This window comes from Eupeodes corollae, chromosome 2 (genome assembly GCF_945859685.1).
Source record: "Eupeodes corollae chromosome 2, idEupCoro1.1, whole genome shotgun sequence".
Classification (NCBI taxonomy): Eukaryota; Metazoa; Arthropoda; class Insecta; order Diptera; family Syrphidae; genus Eupeodes; species Eupeodes corollae.
In genome coordinates, this window is record NC_079148.1 from 147,171,705 (window position 1) to 147,183,945 (window position 12,241).

General features: G+C 31.4%; 1 protein-coding gene across 3 annotated transcripts in view; it reads left to right on the forward strand.

Moving 5' to 3' along the window:
• The first annotated feature begins 1,313 nt into the window (after window positions 1–1,313).
• Window positions 1,314–12,241, forward strand: part of LOC129944417 (uncharacterized) — a 270,811-nt gene continuing 259,883 nt past the window's right edge. For 2 of the 3 annotated variants that reach the window (XM_056053830.1, XM_056053833.1), the window contains exons 1-2: window positions 1,314–1,839; window positions 10,475–11,313. The gene's annotated coding sequence lies outside the window, so the exon portion shown is untranslated. Of the gene's footprint in view, window positions 1,840–3,853; window positions 4,022–10,474; window positions 11,314–12,241 lie in introns of all 3 variants that reach the window. The other variant, XM_056053831.1, reaches the window with a different exon arrangement.

Consider the following 12,241-nt stretch of genomic DNA (forward strand, 5'->3'; position numbering starts at 1 on the left):
TTTAAATGTTAAAATATGATCTGTCATCTGTATACTATACTTTTTTCCCGCTTCTTTGATAGGATTAGAACCCAAACAAATAGTTTTTACTAGCTGAACCCTACCACGTTTCTTCAACGGATAACCCATATGGATATGGATAAAGAGATATTGATATGGATATGGATATGGATATGGATATGGATATGGATATGGATATGGATATGGATATGGATATGGATATGGATATGGATATGGATATGGATATGGATATGGATATGGATATGGATATGGATATGGATATGGATATGGATATGGATATGGATATGGATATGGATATGGATATGGATATGGATATGGATATGGATATGGATATGGATATGGATATGGATATGGATATGGATATGGATATGGATATGGATATGGATATGGATATGGATATGGATATGGATATGGATATGGATATGGATATGGATATGGATATGGATATGGATATGGATATGGATATGGATATGGATATGGATATGGATATGGATATGGATATGGATATGGATATGGATATGGATATGGATATGGATATGGATATGGATATGGATATGGATATGGATATGGATATGGATATGGATATGGATATGGATATGGATATGGATATGGATATGGATATGGATATGGATATGGATATGGATATGGATATGGATATGGATAACGATAAGAATATAAATAAAAATATGGATATTGATTCCATCCTTAGATTATCTATAATTTATTTTATTTTAAAAGTAACCAAACCAAAAGTTTACAAGAAGTACCTTAAAAGTTCTACAATGGCAACACTATTCTCGTTACATTTGACGTTAAAACCACTTCAAGCTTCATATTTTATACAGTGACGTCAAAACCGTTAGCCAAAACAAGCATCACGAAAAAAATCCCAAACGTAATAGGTATGCCTAACCTGTTCTCCTTTTTCTTATGCTGCCATCATATTCGTTCCGTTCGGTTCGTCCAGCGCGCGTACACGCAGCATCACTATGCAGGTCAAAGAGAAAAACCTAAAAACTGTAACAAAAGAGAGCTAAAAAGTCTCTCTCTCTCGACCAACCTTACACCTTACATCACAGCTGTCTTCAAAGCGATGTTTAGCAATGGCAGTATGTCAAACTAGCGCATGCCCCTACACTCTCAAATCTTGTAATATTTCCCTATATTTTCCACACACAAATTCTCACAGATTTTGTCTGTCGGAGTTCAAATTCGGAGTCCTGCCTGCCTAACTTCAGGTCTTCTATGTGAACCGTTAGAAAGATAGCTCAGTTTGCGTCAGTCGAGTTATGGTTTTGAAAGCTTCCGCAAATCAAGGAGCAGCGCGTCGTTCCGCATCAGGTGTTGGTAAATGTGAAAAACGGTTATGGCTCTGCTGCCTTATAATATCCTTGTGTTTCCTGTTTGCTTTGTAATAATAATAACTGTATGTCTATAAACGGATATTTGTTTAATTGTATTTTGTTCTTTCTTCGTCCTCGGAAAAGGATAATTTAACAAGAAAAAAGAAAAACAAATAAAATAAAATTAAAAAAACGGAACAATTGAAATCGCAGTGACCGTGAAACTGTATCAGTGAGAAACACAGGATATATACTATATTATATAGAAAGGACTCCTCCAACGAGTTCAGAGTGTCAGAGTTTACCTCTGCTCTGACGTCAACGAGACGCCCCGTGACGGTAGTTGTGATCTTGAAACGTTCGTCGACGTTGACGTCGATGTCGACATCGTCGTTGTCATTGTCGTTGTTTGGTAATATACTCGTGTAGAATAAGCTGAATCAGAACCAGCAGCAAAAGCGTCAACAACGTATGGGTGGGTTGAGTTTTAGTGTTTGTTTGTTAATAGTTGCATAATCCTGCTCTGCTTTGGCAACGCAAATGCAGTCAGCATACATGTCGAGCTAATTGTCCTTGAAGCCTCAGCGCAAACACATTATTCTGCTTCGCTGAGTCAAAGACTCTGCGGGGCTTTTGTGTTTAATATTTCTCTTCTTTTTGTTTCCTTCGGCTCCATATTGTATGCTCTCCTTTTAGTCCTTGTACACCGGGAAAGTAATTTGTGCGGTGTGTTATCCTTTGTTTGCAAAAAAATCTCGCGTAAAACGAAAAATAAAATAAAATTTTGCAAACACCATATCCTTGTATATACGACCAGAGGCAATGTCAGGTCAGGAACGTGTTTTGTGTGTACTCTCAATGTGTACGCCTGAATGTAGGTCCTTTGGTGAAAATTAGCATAGCATTTGTGTCCTTGAACTAGTAATCATAGCAGCAAGGAAAGCAAAGCGAAAGAGCAAGTGAGAATACACCGCCGCCGCAAAAAGAGAAAGAACAAGAGAAAACATTATATTTAACCAACAAAATAAAGGAAAAATATGCACGTATAAATTTTAATCCCTTTTTCCACCGAAAACAAAAAACCCCAACAGGATTCAAAATACGCTCACAAATGTATGACTAAAAGTGAGTGAGTGAAGTTAAAATGAAAAACAACAACAACAAAAAAGAAAATATTAATATAAAACAAAAAAATGTGAAATTGAAAAGTTAAAATATTGTTCAAGGATACGTTTGGCGTTCGTTGTTTGTCGTTCTCGTGTGTGTCGCGTGTGTTTTGCATGCAATCTTTTCACGTAAAAGGTCATAAGGTATTTTAATTAAAACACACTCCGAGTTTATATGCTCTGTTTTGTTTGTTGTGTGTCAGGATACACCATGGATTGTTTAAAAAAAGGGGTTTTCGCAGGGATGCCCGCGCCCGCCATGCAAACAACAATAAAGGATATTTTATGTGTCACCCAGTGAAAGTTTACTGAAGAAAATAAAAGAGAATTTAACAAAAAATAAACGAACGAACGAATGAACGAACGACTAAAGGATCTCACTGTGTGAATTGTGTTTGTCGTCGTCCTGTGACAGAATTTATATATTTCTTAGCCTTTGGCCACTGTATGTGTTATGTAACTAGGACTCTGTGTAAAAATATATGTGTGTCTGTTGTGAATTCTGCCTCAAGCATTATATCCCAATAACAATGGCGAACGAGTTATCTGTTCAAAAAAATTAAATAAAAAACAGAAACTGGTGCTCTAGTGCTTAGGAAAGTTCTCGGCAGGACATAATTTCTGGGTGGGATTCTCATTCTGTGCCAAGTGCAGGCTTTTCAGTGTTCGAAACAAAAAAAGTTTCTGAGTCCTGCCGTGTGCTACATTGCGGCTAAGAGAAAACTCACCGGGAGTTCTTCTTCTTGTTCTATGAAGAAGAAAAACTCGGCACAGATTTCTTCTGTGTTGAAAGCTGATGCTGATGTTGAAACTGAAGCTGAAGCTATATAAGCTGGTGCTCCTATAACTAACTCTTCGTTCCTTGTTCGTCGTCCTCCTCCTGGTCCTTGTTGTCGTTATCGTTGTTGTGTTGCCACCATAGCATCAGCTGCACAACAGGACTGTAGCCTTAGAGTGAAAAAAAAAACAGTGTAAAGTGTTTTTCTGTGAATGTTTTGAATCTGTTTGATTTCGCGTGCGAGTTTTTTCGTCTTCTTTCTTCTCGTAGTGTGTGTTTTTTATTTCTGATCCTTTTTTTCTAAGAATAAAAAATGTGCACTGCGAAAATTGGGTTAAAAGTTCGACTAAGTGTGCGGTTGTTGTCGCGGTCCTTGCTTTCAAAATAAATAGTGCACAAGGTTTTCCTGTTTGTCGTTATTTTGTTTAGTCCTTTTCTTTTGCTTTTTTCTCTTATTTTTATGTGCTTCTATTTTTTTTTAATTTAAAAGGATTTTAAATCCTGCTTCTTTCGTTTTATTTAGCTTTCTTGTATACTGTATACAGATGTATGTATGGGTACTGTATTAGTCAGTGAGTGCGAATAATATACTGAAATGAAGGAAGAGAAATAAAATTGAAAAAAAAATCACTCATACGCCGTGATGTACGTAATTAGAAACAACGAGTGAAGGGAATTATTATTATATGTGTGTCATAAGCGACACATCCAGTGTGAGTGTCCTTAATGAAATTGACTTTCCACTTCCCACATTTTTGCAACTGCAATTAATTATCGCTTCAGATCAGAAAATAATGTTACTACCTCTGCTCTTATATTTATGTACTTATGGTTTATGGTGGAGGGAGAGTGGTCGTAATTATGGTTTTTGGAATTGGGTCTTACCTCTCGCTCTCTCTTAGTATAGGTATGCAACATGATGATGATGATGGGAGGATTTATTGTAATGAGGTAAAGAGCAATAAGGTGGATTTTGGCATTTATTTCAATTAAACCCCCCGAAACATGAAACGAACCTTGACAGTTGTTGTTATTTATTGGTATGTCAATGAGGAAATTCTAAGTTATGCTCTAAGTTTAATATGATAATGAGGATTGGGGTAATTATCACGAAAAGGATATTTAATGGTCATCGAAAGGATGGATGGACGGACGATGCTGAATAAATTGAATTCCTCAACTTGTGGTTACCTCGAATTTAGAATTATTTGTATATTTAATAATTTATTTGAACTTAATAATATGTCAATATTTAAAACAGTTAAAAAAATCGAAGTTATTATTATTAAATTTTGGTTAAAAATAGTACGTTTACGCCAGAGTAACCCATTATAAGAAATCATTTAAAAACTGATATAATATAATATTGAATTGAAAAAAAAATAGTTAAACGATTAAATCAATGCAGTGTTTACAATACTAAGATACTAAAGACAAACAATTAAGCGTTTTATCAATCTAAAAAGTTGATGTAAAGAGAGATATGAAAATATTAAAAAATGTTAATTTTTATTTAAAAAATAAATATTAGTAAGTTTGTCTATTAAAAGTGAAAGGATCTTCATTCTATTCAACGAGTCTGACATTATAGAATCTTCAAGTTTTCGGATTTTTGTATTTCAAAATTTTGAAGGAATTCAAAAAATAAATCGAAATTGTTTACAAAGGTTTTTGTCTGTATTTGTATTTAATTTGTTAACGAGGTAAAGTTTTGATATGAAAAACTTCTATTTGGTTAAAAAAGAAGATTAATAAAAAAACGGAACAATAATTCTCAATAATTGAGTATTTACTGTTTTATACAAATATTAGCAAAAAATAAGAACCAACTTTTTTTATCCAATGGATAACTTCAAAAAAAAATTTGGAGACTCCTTCTGCACTGAACCGAACGCTTATTTAGTACCAATATTTTAAAGGTTGATAAATGGTTTATGTTTCTTATTTTATAATTCAAATTAGAAGAAGTTTAACTACATGAAGTTTTTTAGCTTTTAGACATTGAGCTCAATAGGCTTGTTTCTTTTTTAATTTACGAGCATTGTTTCTTACACTTAAGATGTTCTTTATTGCGGACTTGGCATGACTTTTGCAGTCGCTGACTAAGAAATCATTCTGGAACTTGAAAATTACTGAGTATCCTAACAGCTTAAAGAAAATAAAATTTATTTTTAAAGCTGTTAAAAATTTGATTGGGTCTAATCCTAAAAATTTAAAATAATGAGAAAAATGATTTCGTACAAATACTGGAAGTATTTTTTAGAAAAGTTGGTGGTTAGATTATAGTTTTTTTTTATAAATCAAGATTTGTGGTTCAATCTTCATATTTTTTTGAATATTTTCAAAGACTGAACAGGATATTTGGGTTAATTTTCAGAAATACTTATAAAAATTAAGATTTCAGAAACGAGAGTATATTATACATATCAAGTGATTGCTTGCTATAATTTTGTTGAGACGATTTATGTAAAGCTAGTGGCTGTTTATTTTTACGATTGCGTCTCTGTTTCTAAGGGTCCATTACTAGACTACAAGATGCTGTTATTTTGTAAGCATAGCGAACCAATGATTCCTTTTATTTTTCATTTATACTCATTTTTGAACTTCAAAAACACACATTTTAAAATTTCCTTACAAATTCGTCAGATAATTATTAATATCATATGAAGCACTCACTTCCAAGTAAGTTTAAAAATTTCCTAATTTATAAGAACAACTGACTCATGTTGAAGTTTTGAGAGGAACACCTTTCTATTTTTGAGTAATAAGTTTTCAAAAAACCGAGTAATAATTTTCCAAAAACTGTAATGCTACAGTTGAAAAAAACCGAGTACTCAAAAAGTTTCAAAAATCATCTATTGGTTTGCTTAATTGATAAGGCAACTATTTAAGACTATGTGTGTTAGGTTTTAGCTCAAAATTAGAGGTATTTTGGAAGAGACACGGACATTTAGTCGGTCACTCACGCGTCAAATAATAGGATGAATGAAGAAAACGTTAAGACTTATTAGCATTTTTGAATCTTTTTGAATTTCAAAATCGCTGCTGTTCTTGGTTTAACAAACCTGTTTGAAGGTACATGTGGGTTCATGTATCAGAGTGTAAATTATACCAACAGTGTTTCAATTTAACGAGCTTAAAAGTAAGTCACATTTTTAAGCTTTGCGGGACTAAAAAAGTTCTGTAATTTCTCAAACTAAAAATTTTTAAATTCAGTTTGAAATGCTACTCCATGTGAACTACAGATTTAAAATTTCCTAATTTTCCTACCAGTAAAAAATTATTTTAAAATTTTGTAAGTTTGTATGTAAGCATTATTTTTTAAAGTCTCCAATTTTCCATAGACAAAATTATTTTGATTAAGATTCAATACTATAGTCGGTATGATTTTATCATATTGGAAATTTTGTCATTCCAAGGTTTCTAGAATCTAAATCAAAGGTTTTTAAAGATATGTTTTTATGTGAGTATGTTCCGGATACCATTTCCATATCTCAAGGACCAGTAGAAATATCGACTTCAAATAAGCTTGTTTAGACAGATAGTAACACAGAGAAATGCAAAAATGGTTTTCAAAAATATTGAGTTAGTGCTTTTCTTAACTATAGCAATGTAAGCAAATTTTGGACTCATATATTTTACGAACCAATATCGTTAACGACTTCACCTAAATGTTGTTCTATATTTGGTGATGTGATAAGAAATTGGTGTAATTTTGAAAAAAAATCTAATCACGTTGCTTTTTAACTTCCCATAGGAAGTTATTGTCATGGGTCCGATTTGTCAAATTGAAAATTTTGACATTTCTCGACGTTTCAAGGTCCCTAGAGTTGAAATAGAAGATTTTTGGTATACAGATTATAAGGCAACAAAAATGCAGAAAGAGCTCTCAATAAAATTGCTACCATAGCAGTTAAAAAAAGGTGAAAATTCTGGTTAACCCTAAATATCTTACGAACCAAAATTGCTAGAGACTTGAATTAAGAATTAGATTTAATATAGTGTATTTTATTATGATGCCAAACAAGTATATTTTTTGAAAAAAATCCAATCAACGGTTTTTCTTATAAATCAAAAAAAACTCACCTCGAAAATTTTACGACTACAAAATGATTTTATCTCCAAAACTATTTTGTGCAACCAAAAATAAATATTGTTTTCATCATTTTGAACAATTTTGAGAAAATCAAATGGAAAGTTTTTCACAAAAAATAAAACCTAAACAAGAAATTAACAAAATTTGGTAAAAATTGATTTTCTACTCAAAAATATTTTCAAAACTTTGAGATATTAACTTTAAATTAATTTTATCTTTGTTAATATATTTTGTTCTTAACATTCAGTAAAATTTTAAGAAAAATCGTATTGACAGTTTTTTTAACAAAAACATTAAAAACCTACAAAAAAACAACAAAAGTTGGTAAAAACTTTTTTTCGACTAAAAATCTATTTAACAAAACTAGATTTTCAAACTAAACTATTTCCTTAAAATTTTTAGAAAATCCCAACGAAAAATAGAACTAAGCAAAATTCTTAGAAACCAATATTAAATTTTAGTATTTCGAGAACAGATTAAGGAGCAAAATTTTTTTGTGAACATGAGGAAAGAGTCATAGAAATATCTCATCTTTTTATAAGAAATGAAAACCTTCACAAAATGCTGCCAAGATTTACAAAAATTGGTTTTCGACTAAAAATTGTCAGGAACAATAACAAATATTGAAATAAAATTTATTTTATCATAAGCAAAAAATTGTTGCTTACTTTTAAAATTTAGTGCTGATACGCTGACTACAGCAAAGCCTTTGATAAAATATTCCATAACATAATTTTTCTCAAACTAAGAGCTCTAGGCTTTCCATCTATATTTATAAACTGGATAAGCTTCTATCTTGCGAATAGAACTTAAAGAGTCCTTTTCCGTAACTCAGTCTGTAGTCCGATACATGCAACTTCTGGAGTCCCACAAGGTAGTCACCTTGGCCCCCTTCTCTTCGTCTTATCTGTTAACGATGTCTGTCTTAAATTACAAAACTTAGATATCCTAATGTTTGCGGATGATAAGAAAATTTTTAAGACTATCTGTACTCCATCTGATTCCTTACTTTTACAAAATGATCTTAATATCTTTTTTGTTTGTTGCATGCATAATTTACTAGAGTTAAATGTAGGTAAATGTAAACACATGACCTTTTCGCGCAAACAAATCCCATCTCATAGAATATACTACTTCCTTAATGATGCCGCCAACGTAGCCGATTCTATTAGAGATCTTGGTATTATGTGTGACAAACACCTGAATTTCCATTCCCATTTTGACCAAATTATTAATAAAGCAAATAGATCTCTCGGTTTTATTAAGAGATGGTCAAAATAATTTTCCAACCCCTATGTAACTAAAGCGCTTTACATTTCCCTAGTCCGTCGTCATCTTCAATATGCATGCCAAGTATGGTCTCCCTTTTATGAAAACCAAACACTCAGAATTGAAAATGTTCAGAGACGTTTCGTTCGATTTGCCTTACGTGGCCTGCCCTGGGATGATACATCCAACTTGCCTCCTTATGCCGATCGACTTAAACTGATAGGTTTGCAGCCCTTATATATTAGACGCTAAAACGCTGATATATTGTTTGCTCACCAATCGTTAATGGGTAATATAGATTCCCGGCTCTCCTGAGTGATATTCATCTTAACACCAACCCTCGAAATCTGCGATCTGTTTCTCTTTTCTATATCCCACATCACCGAACTAATTACGGGCACTTTGAACCAAGATCCAGAATTTTTCGTCACTGCAACGCTTCTATGGTAGTTTTCGATTTCAACATTTCCAAATCCCATCTGAAAGATACCCTTTACTTTTTCACTTTTTGAGTCCGAATTCCCTGTCCCTTGTAATTTTAACTCAGATAAAATGAAAATTGTTAGTTCTTGTACATTAAATAGCTTTTATGTGGGCCTTAGGGCAAACATGAATTTATGTTGAAAACTGATAACAAGAACTGTAAAAAAAAAATAAAAAAAAATGTTAAGCTAGTGTTAAGTTAAGTTAAGTTATTATAGCTTGTATTAAGCTAAATAAAATAAAATAAAATAAAACTCTTTAAAATTTAACTGACATCTTTTCATACAAAATACGAAATCCTTCAAAAACACCAAACAACTGATAAGAAACGGTTTTCAGCTCAAATATTAGGAGAATAAAGAAACAAATTGACTTCAAATATTGTATCTCTCACAAAACTGTTGTTATCGATATATTGTTAAGGTCCTAGATGGGAAGTTTTCAAAGTCTGCTTTTTTTTGAAAATAAATGTTATTCTTAAAATTAAAAATTACCGTACATACAAATATTTTGTTTAAATTAAATAACTAACAAACATGTATTTGAGCCTTTATTCGGTTGATTTTTCATTATTTTTCAAACATAAAAAATAATATTTAAAACAAATGTTTGAATCAAATTAATTTGTACTTAAATAAAAAATCGTTTTAAAAATATTTTTTTCCGAAGATTTGCTATTAAATGCAAATTAATAGTTTCTTAAAATAAGCTCCACAAATTTGCGTTCATAAAATAAATCTTCAGACCATTTTTGAAAAATTGTATATTTATAAAATGGTATTCAGTATATTAAAAATTAATTACAATTAATACAATAAAAAAAATAAAAATTAGGTTCATATCAAAAATTTCAGAACTTTTCTCGAAACGGAAAGATGCCTAATTAGGAAGTTAGAAACAGAAGTTTACCTACCTTCTTTCCATTAAACCAAATTAAAAATCCATCAAAATTAATAGCCATAAAATTGTCTATCCTGTTGACCAAATTGAAAATATAAATAATAGAAATATAATTTAAATTTTAATGCAAGCTTGTCAAACCCTTAACTCGTCATAATCAATTATCGGGGTGTTTACACAGCTGGATAAACAAAAGCTAATGATGCTTTATGGATTTAAACAACAACAAAAAGAAGAAAATGTTAAAATAGAATTTTTCATCTATACTAAATTTTAGTTAACCACAAATTATTATTAAAAAAAAATAACAGAAACTACCAAAACTACCCCTCTACCACAACTAAAAGCATAAGAGTAGCAGGTAGTTAACGTAATTATATTTTATTTTCAATATTTTTGTTTTGTTTGTATTCAACAGATAAATAAATTCCCCATCAAATAAAAATAATAAACCAAATAAATTACTCATAGAAAGTAAAAATAAATATTAATTAAATCGTAGATACGTTAAAACAAAAATAAAAATTGAAAAAAGTGTTCATTTAAAAAAAAGTTTAATTATTAAAACAAAAAATTATATTAATAATAAATCCACACTGCCTCAAATAAAAGCAATTCAATTCAATGTGCGTATAAAAATAGTGTTAAAACGTTTTAAAATTAATTCAACATTTAAAAAATAAATAAATGTAGAAAAAATAAATTACAGTGCGTTTTCAGTTTTTAAATAAATTATTAAATAATAATAATTATATAAATAAATAAGTGAATTTAAAATAAAACAACAAAACAATCACAGATTCCAATTAAATTTAATTAAACAAAAATAAAATATTTCTATTTATCGGATTAGTATCTCTATAATGAAATACGGTACACGTACTCAAAAGGATTATGGGACTCACGTAATCGCACCGATTGCATTCGAAGGGGATTTTAATCGACTCCGATAGAAAAAGAATCAAGTGAAGAGTTAAATCGAAAGCCAGTTCGTTGTGTTTTTTTCTCGCTTATAAATTTAATTCTTTATTTTTGTTCGTCTATGTGAAGCACCTTTTTCAACCCCTCACAACCACCCTCAACTTCAGCCCCTTGCCTCAAAACACTCACAGGCTAAATCGATAAATAAAATAAAAAAAAATAAAAACACGGAGAAAGGAACCTTGTCATTGGATTATTGAGATTCAGGTGGCAGAGAGGAGAGGATTAAAGCAGATTGGAACGCGAAGGACGTCGAATAAAACACACAAAATAACGGTATGTATAGCATAGAGTCAAATCGATTTTTTTCTTTTAATATTCATCCATTTGTCCCACATAAAGTTAAATTAGAATTTAAATTTAGTTCATTTTTGAATTCAGTTCTTTTTTCTGTGTGTTCTGTATTTCTGTCGGGACTCGGGACTCGAGAGTTGGTTTGAAAAAAATGGGAAACTTTGACATCACTTTCATCCCAGTAATGGTGCAAGGGTGCAACCACCACCACTGCTACTGCTACTATACTTGTAGTACTTTTAGTACAGCCAGGATTATCCGAGAATAATGAGGTTTTTCTTTTACTTTTGCTATGCGATGCGATGCTTCCCCGTGCATAATAATGCAGGAATATAACCATAAGTATGCTATAGGCAAACCCTTAAGGAATTTCCCAAGAGTGCCTATACCTATGAATGTGTGTTTGATGAGGAAAACTTCGTTCGTTTTTTTTATAAAAATATATGTATGTAAGTTCGCGATTCCAGAGTTCATTTTTTCGTATTTTTTTGAGGAATTACTTGAGCTAGAATGTTTACGCTCGATGTGGAATATTTGCACTTTAGGGCACAAGCTACACAACTTTCGATAAAAGAAGAATAAAGTAAACATATGGAGCATGTTTGTTTAACGATTGCACGATTACAAAAGGGGGGGGGGGGAAGAGGGCTTGCATTTGATTTTAAATTAAGGAAAATCTTAAATTTCGGGAGACTTTTTTTTTCAGGGAAAATTTAAAGAAATATCAGGATAGAATTGTGTTCGAGAGAGAGTCTTGAAAAAATAATTAAAAAACTAGAGTTTAATATTTAAAAGCTATCGCCCTTTTATTATTGAATTTCTTCAAAACTGGTTTTGTACAAAGACCCTAGTTGTGATACTTTTTCTAACGAAGCTGAGGTAGACTCGTCGTCGGTTTGAAGGATTCTTC